Source organism: Triticum urartu, chromosome 1A (assembly GCF_056163025.1).
Source record: "Triticum urartu cultivar PI428250 chromosome 1A, HENAU_Tu73, whole genome shotgun sequence".
In the NCBI taxonomy this organism is placed as follows: Eukaryota; Viridiplantae; Streptophyta; class Magnoliopsida; order Poales; family Poaceae; genus Triticum; species Triticum urartu.
The window spans coordinates 506,437,880-506,451,317 of record NC_141873.1 but is presented as its reverse complement, the minus strand read 5'-3'; the positions used below and the strand labels follow the sequence as shown (position 1 = coordinate 506,451,317).

The following is a 13,438-nucleotide window of genomic DNA, read 5'->3' as shown; positions in this document are numbered from 1 at the left end:
ATCAATGTCAGGATTATCAGGAAGAACTACTTCAGGATTATTATTGGCAAAAACCAAACATCTCTCTTTCTCCACAGCTATCATCTCATCAATGGTGAGGTTCTTTTGTGTTTCATCCCCCCAACAGTGAAATTCATTTGACTCATTTGATCAGCAATAATAGAATTATCAACAGTGGAAAAGGATTTACCTTTAAATGTTTGTGGCATCTCCAAGTTCTTCCTCCTATTATATGCAGCGGCTTTCTCCATGATGTTAACATTTCCATGTCCTCTGGTAGCAGGCCTTTGAGCTAGCACATGCCCCCACCTTGGCTTCTTCTCATGAATGGCATCATCATTTTGGGTTTGGTTAAGTGATTCCAGCAGGGATCTCTTCCAAGTCTCATTTGTAGGATTTGAACAGCCTCAAGGGGGAGAACCCCCAACTCCTCTTCTTTTGTCTCCTCATTTTTCAGAATCAGATATATCCACTGATCTTAGCAGATCCTCACAGTATTCCATACTACCAGCACTCTTCTCAGGTGTCATGTGTGTGTCATTATTCTCAGATGGAGAGGGTTTTTTTTTAGTCACCATTCCTTCCTCCTCTCTTTCCTCCCCATCAGCAGTTTTGTGTTGTTCTAGAAGATTGCCAACACAACCAGACTTAGGCTCATGTACATCAAAAGATGTACCACCAAGGTCAACATTAGCCAAAGCACATTTCATAATGAAATCCTCCTGGTCAGCATCATGGTCATGTTCCATAGGTGTAACCACCAAACTTTGAGCAACATTTTTGTTTGAGGACCCATGTTTGGTTGAGAAGTTAGCTTTGTCCAATTCATCAGTGGCCAGACCACTATCACCTGATCCATCAGATGCATGCTCTCCATGAGTCCCACTGTCCTTATCAACTTGCTCTTCCTCTACTCTCTCATCTTCCTCATCACCATCTTCATCATCATCCACATCAATGACAGAGTCAACTCCACCTATCTGCTCAAAGCCTTCTATAGTGAAACCAAGCAGGAACAACTTTTTCTTCATCTCAATCAGTCTCTCAAAAGGAATCTTAGTTGGATCCCTGCAGGCTATTTTAATTCTGACATTCTCAAAAAAGGTCCTAAACATTCCATTCCAGTCCACATCTGTAAGCACCCCAAATAGCAAAGAAATTTGAGCAAAAACTTTCCAAGTACACCATTTTGGGGGAATACTCTCAATTAACACCCAGGCTTCAACCAGCTCCCCAAAAGGTTCACACCCTCCTTTCCATTCAGTCAAAGTAACATTCACATCCTGTGGCAGGGAGAACCCAGGCAGTTCAATGAGGTCTTCCACTTTCTTTCAGGGGGAAATCTGACCAAAAAGGTCTTGCTGGAGAGCCCTCTAATTTGCCATGGCCAGTGTTTGGTCTTGCAGAAACTAGCAGATAGCAGTTCCATCAGTTTAGAACAATCCACTTCTCCTTTTAAATATTCACCACCACACAGTTCTGAAAGTTTAACCACTTTGACTCATTAGCAACAGGGATGTCCACATGGTAGAAACCAAGACCTTGAGCTCCACCGCCAAAGAAGGCAGCAGTAGGTTGTATCTTAGACCACGCTGCACAGTTGTTTACATTGTGATTCTGTTGACAGATAAAACAAGCTTTTGGCTTCACGCAGTTCCCAACATAATGTCCAGGCCCACCATAATTGAAGCAAATCATATCCTTATACCTAGGATCAAGGACTTGTTCCACTTCAACCTCTGCAGATTAGGAAGATTGTACCTGAGCAGAGCCAGCAATCGAGGCTGTGGATCTGGTAGGCTTGGGGGCAGGGGCTTGTTCCTTCGCTACAGGCGCGGATGGCTTCCTCCCAGCGAAGGAGGTGGATTTCTACCTCGTTCCCTTGGACTGACCGGCAGCAAGATTGCTGCTCCCTCCTGCATGGTGATTGGCCATCTTCAACCCACGCTTCACAACCTCTGCAAAGGAGAGTGAACCAGTCCCGATCCCTTCACGAGCAACCTTGATTTATTTTGGTGGTGGGTCGAATGGTCGACTTGATGCAGGATAACAATCAGTGGCCGAGAAGGAGTTGCTCTCGACCAGGTCTCTCCGGATCAAACAAAGGAACCGGCTTAGGGTTGGTTTGCGGCTGCGGGGTAGGGTTTTTGGGATAGCAGCGGCGAGGGGGGAAGGAATAAGCCAAAGCTGGCCAAAGTGCTCCTCCACGTTTTCTAGGGATTCCTCTTTACGTAATCGCCTCACCCTACCCGTTTTCTCCCCAAGCACACGTAACTTGAGTGTGGGGCCAGGCAACGCTGGATTTGAAGGGGAAGAACGGCAAGGAGTCGGCCCCTGGTTTGGGGCTAGAATTTAAAACATGACCGAGCCCGTCGCTGGAAACCAACTCCGACGAGGTCTCCCCGACTGCAGAAACAGCCACACAATCCTTACTGTTCATAGGAACAAGAGGGAAAACCCCCGACTCTACTATTGAATCCTTATCAAACGGGTGAATATTCTACCCAACTCGATCTAACATCCCTAATTGGAGCAAACGAAAATCCCTCAATCGAGCCTTAAGAGTTAACTCAGCACGAATATGTATGCCTAACTCACCAGGCCAAGGGGGGGTCGATGGGTCGTTGCTGTGTTTGAATCGGTTGGGGTGGCCGATCTACTGACGGCGTTGGGGCCAGACGATCCCCGGAGGGATGTTGGCGATGCCCTCCCATGATGGCGGGCGGATGTTGATCCTTGAGGGATTCGTCCTGAAGTTCTCCCACTGCACGGCCTGTCGCGGATCCGACGACTCCACCTTCTCGATCGCCCAGAAGAGGAGCTCCAGATCCTCGCAGCCTTCGTCTCCGATGAAGCGCGCGCGCTCGACGAAGTTCGCGTGGCGGAGGATGTGGAGGTGGATCTCCCCCACTTGTCTCGGTTGGGGAAGCGCTCCATCACCACCCGACGCATCTCGCGGCGAGCCTCCGGCGAGTACGGGTCGATCTCGGGCAGCGACACCGCTGCAGGGGGTGGAAGTGCCCATGGTTCCGCTACCCGCGCCACCGGCGCAAGCCGGCGAACTCGCACGCTGCGGCGACACGCTCCAGCCATGCAGAATCTCAGATGGGGATTTGGGGCAGGGAGAGCTCGGCGAGATGCAGGGGTGGGTGGGAAGCTGGGGGTTGGCTTGCTTTAATGGCGCCTTAGTTGCTCCGCCCGAGGGGGAGAGGATGGGAGGGAAGGGAGATTTTTCTTGGCTCCATAGCTTTAATAGAAAGCTAACAATGGAGAAGATGAGATCGGTAGCCATCAGTAGACCGGGTCTGGGGAGAAAATGATTAGTAACCAAATTGTCAGGAGACCATGTCCAAACAATTAGTTAGAAGATCATCAGTAGCCATCAGTGGACCTTGTCCTTGATAGACCCGGATGCCTGCACGAGTGTGCTAAACATTAATTATTTGAGCATAAATCTTTGATTAACATTATGAACATATTGGTGCGAGCGTGCATATTCCTACCACACGATAATTGATTTATTAAGATGTATGTCTTTGTAAAAAATGGAAAAATAAAACTTAATCATCTTTTATCAAGAGTACACAAATTATGTACCATAGCTTCAAGGCAGGATAACACATACAAGAAGGGCAGTAATATGTGTTGGTCGACTGAATTTGGTCAAGATCGGTCACCAGGCGAACCATTGTAATAGGCCATCTAGGACAGTTGATTTCACGAATCATTCTCTCTCTCGAAACAAGCTTTCGCCCCTTTTATAGATAAAGGCATAAAAAACCAAACCGATACAAAATGACCTGATACTAGGCATTGAGGAGAACCTCATAAGCTGATCTAAAGAAAATCCGTAATACTAGCCAAGAACGCTAAAAACGCACTAAGTGCACCTAAACGCGTCGAGCTAGCTGCCGAGAAGAAGCACATGAAACCCACTACCATGCAAGAGGAAGACCCACCCTCACCCGCGACGCCCCCAGGAGGGTAATGACACAAAGCGTCACCGCTACCGCATCAGCCGTAGCTAAGAAAGGTTTCACCCTGAGAGTTGGACGGCAAGGAGAGGTCCAAGGCGACGCCCCAAGAGGAATACAACACCCGCAGGCCTTGTCGCCACCGATGCCGGAGCGCAAAGCTTTCGTTCGACCATAGCTCCCACCACATTGAGGAAATACTAACGGGGACCCCGCCATGACGAAATGGGAGCACCAGTGTCGGGGGGATGAACCTCGGGTAGGCAACAGAACCCGGATCCTTTTCAAAAACATCGGGGCCAGCATCGCCCCTCAATATGGCTCACACTCGGTCGGGTTCCTCAACCCGGCCGAGCCCCTCAACGTGGCCGAACTCCTCGACCCAACCAAGACGGCAAGCCGGCCCTACTGGTTGGCGCAAGCCGGCCAAACTCGGCGAACCAAGACTTCTCTAGCAAGCTAGCTCTCCTGTGGCCTGTTCCTCAACCCGGCCACGGATCAGCTCATGTCCCATCCAAGGTACGATGGGACGGGTCTCCACTAAAGGGATGAGCGTGGCAACAGTGCCCCACTAAGGGAGTCCTGGATTAGGGGGTGTCCGGATGTCCGGACTATACCTTCAGCCGGACTCCTGGACTGTGAAGATACAAGATTGAAGACTCCTTCCCGTGTCCGGAAGGGACTTTCCTTGGCGTGGAAGGCAAGCTTGGCGATACGGATATGAAGATCTCCTACCATTGTAACCGACTTTGTGTAACCCTAACCCTCTCCGGTGTCTATATAAACCGGGGGGTTTTAGTCCGTAGGACAACATACACATCAACAATCATACCATAGGCTAGCTTCTAGGGTTTAGCCTCTCCGATCTCGTGGTAGATCTACTCCTGTACTACCCATATCATCAATATTAATCAAGCAGGACGTGGGGTTTTACCTCCATCGAGAGGGCCCGAACCTGGGTAAAACTTTGTGTCCCTTGCCTCCTGTTACCATCCGGCCTAGACGCACAGTTCGGGACCCCCTACCCGAGATCCGCCGGTTTTGACACCGACATTGGTGCTTTCATTGAGAGTTCCTCTGTGTCGTCGCCGTCAGGCTCGATGGCTCCTACGATCATCAATAGCGATGCAGTCCAGGGTGAGACCTTCCTCCCCGGACAGATCTTCGTCTTCGGCGGCTTCGCACCGCGGGCCGATTCGCTCGGCCGTCTGGAGCAGATCGAAAGCTACGCCCCTGGCCGTCAGGTCAGATTTGGAAGTTTAAACTACACGGCTGACATCCGCGGGGACTTGATCTTCGACGGATTCGAGCCACTGCCGAGCGCGCTGCACTGTCACGACGAGCATGATCTAGCTCTGCCGCCGAACAGTGCCCTGGAGGCCGCACCCGCATCGGCTTCGACCCTCAATTCGGAGCCAACTGCGCCGATCGAGGATGGGCGGTTAGACGCCACCTCGGGGGCTGCGACCCCAACGGCGATTGAGCCGAACACCAGCCCCGTACTCTGCGAGACTCGTGACTCCGAGGAGACGGACTCCTCTCTGGACTCCGAACCCTCGGCGCCCCTGCCGACCGAATCCAATTGGGCGCCGATCATGGAGTTCACTGTCGCGGACATCTTTCAGCACTCGCCTTTCGGCGATATCCTGAAGTCACTGAAGTCTCTCTCTTTATCAGGAGAGCCCTGGCGGGACTACGGTCAGCAAGGTTGGGGTACGGACGATGAAGAAATTCAACGCCCACCCACCACCCACTTTGTAGCCACTGTCGATGACTTAACCGACATGCTCGACTTCGACTCCAAAGACATCGATGGTATGGACGCCAATGAAGGAGATGATGAAGAACTAGAGCCTACTAGGCCCTGGAAAGCCACCTCGTCATATGACATATACATGGTGGACACCCCAAAAGAGGGAGATGGCGATGGAACAGCGGAGGATGACCCCTCCAAGAAACAGCCTAAGTGCCAGCGTCAGTGGCGCCGCTCAAAATCCCGCCAAAACAAATACGGTGATTCCAGCACGGGAGATAATAATACTCCGGAAAGCACCGAAGAAAACCCCCTCCAGCAAGATTTAGCACAGGAGGATGGAGAAACCAGCCCTCATGAGAGAGCGGCAGACAGAGAGGTCGAGGACGATAATTATATGCCTCCCTCCAAAGATGAGGCAAGCCTCGACGATGACGAATTCGTCGTGCCAGAGGATCCCGTCGAGCAAGAGCGTTTTCAACGCAGGCTTATGGCCACGGCAAGAAGCCTCAAGAAAAAACAGCAACAACTTAGAGCTGATCAAGATTTGCTAGTCGACAGATGGACTGAAGTCCTTGCGGCCGAAGAGCATAAACTCGAACGCCCCTCCAAGAGCTACCCAAAGCACAGGTTGCTACCCCGATTAGAGGAGGAAGCATTTGATGCGGCCGACCGGCCACCTCGTGGCCATGACAGAGAGGCCTCTCGGCCCTCCACTCAAGCCGCACCCCGTACCAAGGCACGGGAATATGCGCCGGACTTACGAGACATGTTGGAGGACAAGGCAAGGCAAACAAGATCGATCTACGGATCGCGTGGGCGCCCCACGGCTCGAGACAGTAACCGTCACGCCGGCCACAAATTCGGCAGGGCCGAAGACAGTAGACAAGGCTCATTGGAACTACGTCATGATATAGCCCAGTACAGAGGCGCCGCACACCCACTATGCTTTACAGACGAAATAATGGATCATCAAATCCCCGAGGGTTTCAAACCCGTAAACATCGAATCATATGATGCCACAACAGATCTGGCGGTATGGATCGAGGATTATCTCCTTCATATCCACATGGCCCGCGGCGATGATTTCCACGCCATCAAATACCTCCCACTCAAGCTTAAAGGATCAATCAGTTGTTGGGAGGACCTGGAAGCCGCATTCCTCGACAATTTCCAGGGCACTTATGTGCGACCCCCAGACGCCGATGACCTAAGTCACGTAATTCAGCAGCCAGAGGAATTGGCCAGGCAATTCTGGACACGGTTCCTAACAAAGAAAAATCAAATAGTTGACTGTCCGGACACTGAGGCCCTAGCATCCTTCAAGCACAATATCTGTGACGAGTGGCTGGCCCGGCACCTTGGACAGGAAAAGCTGAAATCTATGGCAGCACTCACGACACTCATGACCCGCTTTTGCGCGGGAGAAGACAGCTGGCTTGCTCATAGCAACAATATAACCAAGAACCCTGGTAATTCGGACACCAGAGACAGTAGTGGCAGGTCGCGTCGCAACAAGCAGAAGCATCGCATTAACGGCGACAACGCTGAGGATACGCCAGTTAATGCCGGATTCAGAGGCTCTAAATCCGGTCAGCGGAAAAAGCCATTCAAAAGGAATCCTAGGGGCCCGTCCAGTTTGGACCGAATACTTGACCGCTTGTGCCAGATACATGGCACCCCCGAAAAGCCGGCCAATCACACCAATAGGGATTGTTGGGTGTTCAAGCAGGCAGGCAAGTTAAACGCCGAAAATGAAGACAAGGGGCTGCGTAGCGACGATGATGAGGAGCCCCGGCCGCCGAACAACAGTGGACAGAAGGGTATTCCCCCACAAGTGTGGACAGTGAACATGATATACGCAACCCACGTCCCCAAAAGGGAGCGGAAGCGCGCGTTAAGGGACGTATACGCGGTAGATCCAGTCGCCCCAAAGTTCAACCCATGGTCCTCCTGCCCGATCACCTTTGATCGAAGGGACCATCCCACTAGCATCCGTCATGGCGGATTCGCCGCATTGGTTTTAGACCCAATTATTGACGGATTTCATCTCACTAGAGTCCTTATGGACGGCGGCAGCAGCCTGAACCTGCTTTACCAGGATACAGTGCAGAAAATGGGCATAGATCCCTCGAGCATTAAGCCCACCAAAACGACCTTTAAGGGCGTAATACCAGGTGTAGAGGTCAACTGTATAGGCTCAGTCACACTTGAAGGTCTTCGGATCTCCGGATAATTTCCGAAGCGAGGAGCTAATCTTCGACATAGTCCCGTTTCGCAATGGCTATCACGCACTGCTCGGGCGAACCGCATTCGCTAAGTTCAATGCGGTACCACACTACGCATACCTTAAGCTCAAGATGACAGGTCCTCGAGGATTAATTACGGTCAATGGAAACACCGAACGCTCCCTCCGAACGGAGGAGCACACGGCAGCCCTTGCAGCGGAAGTACAAAGCAGCCTCTCCAGGCAGTTCTCCAGTCTGGCCACTAAACGACCGGACACCGTCAAGCGCGCCCGGAGTAACCTACAACAAGACCGCCTGGCACGATCCGAGCAGGCGTAGAAATGCGGCCCCAACCCCAACCCTCGCAAAAAGGCGACACCAGTACTTCATGTACATAACTACGCTCTAGAGATACCATGGGTACAGGGGGAGGGGCACCATCACGGCACGCCCAAAACACGGCTTAAACCGTACCAGGGGCTGCCGATTTTTTAATTTTCTCTTACTTTCAGGACTCCATCCTTCAGAAGGCCTGTTCGGCAGTTCAATTACCGCACAAATGATGCAAGAACCAGGGAAGCAGACAAGCCACGCTGCATTACGGAACTCCCAGGTGGTCTCTATCATGAGCAGTATACCTACTCCGCATACTATTCCGCAGCTTGCCCCTGGAACGGACATGTTAACTAGTCCAACCTTCCACTTATTGCATTATTTGTATCGTTCTGCTTTGATCGCAGCCCTTTTTAATAAACAATGCATAGCTTTCGTCTATTTTTGCATTACCTTTTTTTCTATTATATATATTCCTTAACAACATGTTGCACCCGTACACGTTGGTACGACCAAAATACGCCAGGGGCTTTAGTACCCCTCAATATGGTGTGAGAAGTCCGAACACTTTAACAAGTGCGGCACCCCGAACTTATAGCATTATATGCATCGGCTCCGAATCATGTCTTGGGTCAATAGTTGGGTTTGCCCGGCTCCTATGTTTTGGTGCCTTACGTTCCGCTATATCGGCTAAGGTAGCACTAGGAGAACCACTGCGATTGTGCCCCAGTTGAGCTGGGTCGAGCACCTCAGTGGAGAAAGCTAAAACTGACTGTCATGATGAAGCGAGAGCTGGTCGCTGTTCGAGAGGTTTTTCGAGTCCCTAAAGACTTATGCCGCTTAGGGCGAGGAGCCGGCTCTGTCCGGCCAAGGCGTGGATAGCGCCCCGAACTCAGTCTGCCGAATACCAGGGGCTTCGCCGAAATTTAAAATTATAGAATTCTATGGCTAAGTGAGAGTGTTCACGCATTATAGTCCGATTGCCTTGTTTGTTGGGTTGAGCGCCTCCCTCGAAGGACCCAAACATGGGAAAAAGAGCGCTCAGGTTTATCCCCGAATACCCCAGCACTAGCGGCACGGGGGCAGAAGCCGACGACTCGCCATCTCTCAGAATTGATAAACAGCCGCACAGAAGGTAATATTTTTAAATTCCAATATAATTGCTTAGCGCATATGAACAAGTTTTCAGCGCACAGGACAAAATGAGCAAGTTTCACTCAAAAATTACATCCCTAGAACATTCATCTACCACAAGGCAGGCACCCTTCAGAACATCCTTATAGTAATTCTCGGGCTTGCGATGCTCTTTCCCCGGCGGTGGCCCGTCCTTCACAAGCTTCTTAGAATCCAGCTTGCCCAGTGCACCTTAGCACGGGCAAGGGCCCTACGGGCACCTTCAATGCAGACGGAGCGCTTGATGACTTCGAGCCTTGGACAGGCCTCCACCAGCCGCTGCACCAGCCCGAAATAGCTCCCAGGCAGAGCCCCTCCAGGTCACAGCCGAACAATGAGGCCCTTCATGGCCTGTTCGGCCGCATTGTGGAGCTCGACCAGTTGCTTCAGCTGGTCGCTCAGGGGCACGAGGTGTCCGGCCTTAGCATACTGAGACCAGAACACCTTCTCCGTCGAGCTGCCCTCCTCGGCTCGATAGAATGCGGCGGCATCGGACACACTCCGGGGAAGATCTGCGAACGCTCCTGGAGAGCTCCGGATTCGGGTAAGTAACAAGTAACTCACGTTTATGTGTTTGCTTTGCATAAAGAATGCCTTACCCGCCGCTATCTTCTTCACCTCATCCAACTCCTGGAGGGTCTTCTGGGATTCGGCCTTGGTAGACTTGGCATTTTCAATAGCCACCGCGAGCTCGGACGCTCGCGTCTTTGAGTCAAGCTCCAAACTCTCATGTTTCTCCATGAGATCCTGGAGCTCTTGCCGCACCTTGCCAACCTCGGCCTCATACTTCTCCCGCTCGGTGCGCTCCGAGGCCGCCCTCTTCTCGTCCTCGACCAGCGCTTGCTTAAGGGTCGCCACTTCAGACGTGCCCTACAATAGCCACGATAATCCTGTCATTCTTTGCAATTGCACCTTTTTATATATATTTAAAAACAAGGTATTTCTTACCTTCATTGTCCTCGAGCTGCTTCTTGGCACGCCCGAGCTCTTGCTCGGACCACTCGAGGTTCTGCTTCAGCGTGTCCACTTCCGCAGTCAGTGCGGCGGACGCAAGCAGAGAAGCCTGCATATGCATATTGACTCATTTTTGTTAGACTCCTGCGAATTTTATTTGATCCTGTATTCGGATTTTCTTCCCGAACACCAAACAGAGCATCAGGGGTTACTGTCTATGCGGTAATATTATTTACACATTCTTTACTTACCTCAAAGCCTGTTAAAAGGCTAGTACAAGCTTCAGTCAGTCCACTCTTGGCGGACTGAACCTTCTGGACCACCGCACTCATAATAGTGCAGTGCCCCTCGTCGATGGAGGCGCCTTGGAGCGCCTCCAACATATTGTCCGGCGCCTCCGGTTGGACGGGGGCCATCGGCACGGTGGACTTACTCCTCTCGGAAGGAGGTCCCCCGCCGGACTCTGGAACCTTTGAAGGTTCCGGAGTGGTGTCCGGCCTAGAGCCAGACTTGGAGCCCTGGGGGGTTTCATCCCCTTTACTCCTGGAGTCCGGGAGGTCGCCTTGCGGCGCCTCCAGGACCACCTCCTCCCGGCTTGGAACCTGTTGGGACAACACTTCGGTGTCGTCCGTAGGGAGGGGGGAGGAAGCCATCGGAAGCGAGTTCACATCCGACGAGTCTAGTGAGCTGCTCGACGACGCGTCGAGCCAGTCTTTGGGTGGGCTGCATAAACATATTCGACGTAAGGGAAAGCTGTGCAATAAAAGAATACTATGAATTACTCTGGTATCCGGATACTTACGATTTTGCCAGGGGCTTGGCCCTGGGCTGCCACTCCTCTCCGCCGTCGTCGGCGTCGGTGGAGTAGTCCGGAGGAAGGGTTTTCCCCTTCTTGGACCCTCCGGCCTCCCCAGAGAGGGCGGCCTTCCTTTTCTTCTCTCCTCCCGCTGGAGGGGGAGAGGTTTCTTCTTCTTCCTCCTCATCTTCACGGGAGGAATGCGCCCCGGAACCATCGGATGATGGGTCCGACACCTCCTGGCACCGGGCACTCTTTCGAGTCCCCGCTGCCTTTTTTGTGGCCTTCTTCTCCGGCACCACATAGGGTGCCGGAACCAGCAGCTTCGCCAAGCGAGCGTCCGCTGGGCCTTCGGGCAAAGGAGCCGGACAGTTGATCTATCCGGATGTCACCTGCCAATCCTGTCAAAGGAAAGGGAGCTTAGATCCCGCATGGAGTCAAACTATGAAAAACTGATACCCTGTAAAAGGAAAAAAACAGCTTACCGCGAGAGCATGACGCTGCGCACTGAATCCGCGATCCTCGGTAGCGGATGCGGGAGCCTCGGCGCCCTTGAAAAGCACCTTCCAGGCATCTTTGTACGCCGTGTCGAAGAGCCTGCTCAGAGTTTGGTGCCGCGCCGGGTCGAACTCCCACAGGTTGAAAGCCCGTTGTTGACACGGGAGGATCAAGCGGATGAGCATAACCTGGACTACGTTGACAAGTTTGAGCTTCTTGTCCACCAGGGTTTGGACGCATGTTTGGAGTCCGGTCAGCTCTCCCTTCTTGCCCCACGACAGGCCCGTCTCCTTCCAGGAGGTGAGCCGCGTAGGGGGTCCGGATCGAAACACAGGGGGTGCGACCCATTCGGCGTCGCGCGGCTCGGTGATGTAAAACCACCCCGATTGCCACCCCTTCAGGGTCTCCACAAATGAGCCCTCGAGCCATAGGACGTTGGCCATCTTGCCCACCATGGCGCCTCCGCACTCCGCCTGGTTGTCGCGCACCACCTTCGGCTTGACGTTGAAAGTCTTGATCCATAGGCCGAAATGGGGGCGGATGCGGAGGAAGGCCTCGCACACGACGATAAACACCGAGATGTTGAGGACGAAGTTCGGGGCCAGATCGTGGAAATCCAGGCCATAGTAGAACATGAGCCCCGGGACAAATGGGTGGAGAGGGAAGCCCAGTCCGCGGAGGAAATGGGGAAGGAACACCACCCTCTCATGGGGCCTAGGGGTGGGGATGAGCTGCCCCTTTTCGGGAAGCCGGTACGCGATGTCGTTAGACAGGTATCCGGCCTTCCTCAGCTTTTTTATGTGTCCCTCCGTGACGGAGGAGACCATCCACTTGCCTCCCGCTCCGGACATGGCTGGAGGAGGTTGAGGTGGGGAGTGCGGACTTGGGCGCTAGAGCTCGAGTGCGCAAGAATGGATAGGCGAAGGAGGAAGAAGGCGTAGGTGAAAGGGTGGATCCTTATCCCCTTATATGGGTGGACGCAACTACATGTCCCCACCAGCCTGGTAAAACTCGCTTATCTCCAAGCGCTGTAATCAATGGCGCGGTTGGGTTACCCATGCCCGTATTGATGAGAATCCCGTAATAAGGGGACACGATCTCTGCTTTAATAAGACATGCCAAGGAAACCGCCTTGCATGACGCGCTGAGGTGGGATAATGAAACGACTCGGATAAAGGCTTGGCCGTGGTGTATCACGCTACGGAATACGTCAGCAGATTAGATTTGTGTAAATATTATTCTCTCTATGGCAATATGTGGAAACTTATTTTGCAGAGCCGGACACTATCTTTGTGTTCAAAATCTTCTATGAAGTACTTGGAGGGGGAACCCACCTTGCAATGCCGAAGACAATCTGCGCGCCGGACTCGTCGTCATTGAAGCCTAGTTCAGGGGCTACTGAGGGAGTCCTGGATTAGGGGGTGTCCGGATGGCCGGACTATACCTTCAGCCGGACTCCTGGACTGTGAAGATACAAGATTGAAGACTCCGTCCCGTGTTCGGAAGGGACTTTCCTTGGCGTGGAAGGCAAGCTTGGCGATATGGATATGAAGAGCTCCTACCATTGTAACTGACTTTGTGTAACCCTAACCCTCTCCGGTGTCTATATAAACCGGTGGGTTTTAGTCCGTAGGACAACATACACATCAACAGTCATACCATAGGCTAGCTTCTAGGGTTTAGCCTCTCCGATCTCGTGGTAGATCTACTCCTGTACTACCCATATCAT

General features: G+C 52.4%; 1 pseudogene; it reads right to left on the bottom strand.

Moving 5' to 3' along the window:
• Positions 1 to 446: 446 nt before the first annotated feature.
• On the bottom strand, positions 447 to 1,698 carry LOC147992017 (uncharacterized; annotated as a pseudogene).
• Positions 1,699 to 13,438: the final 11,740 nt, after the last annotated feature.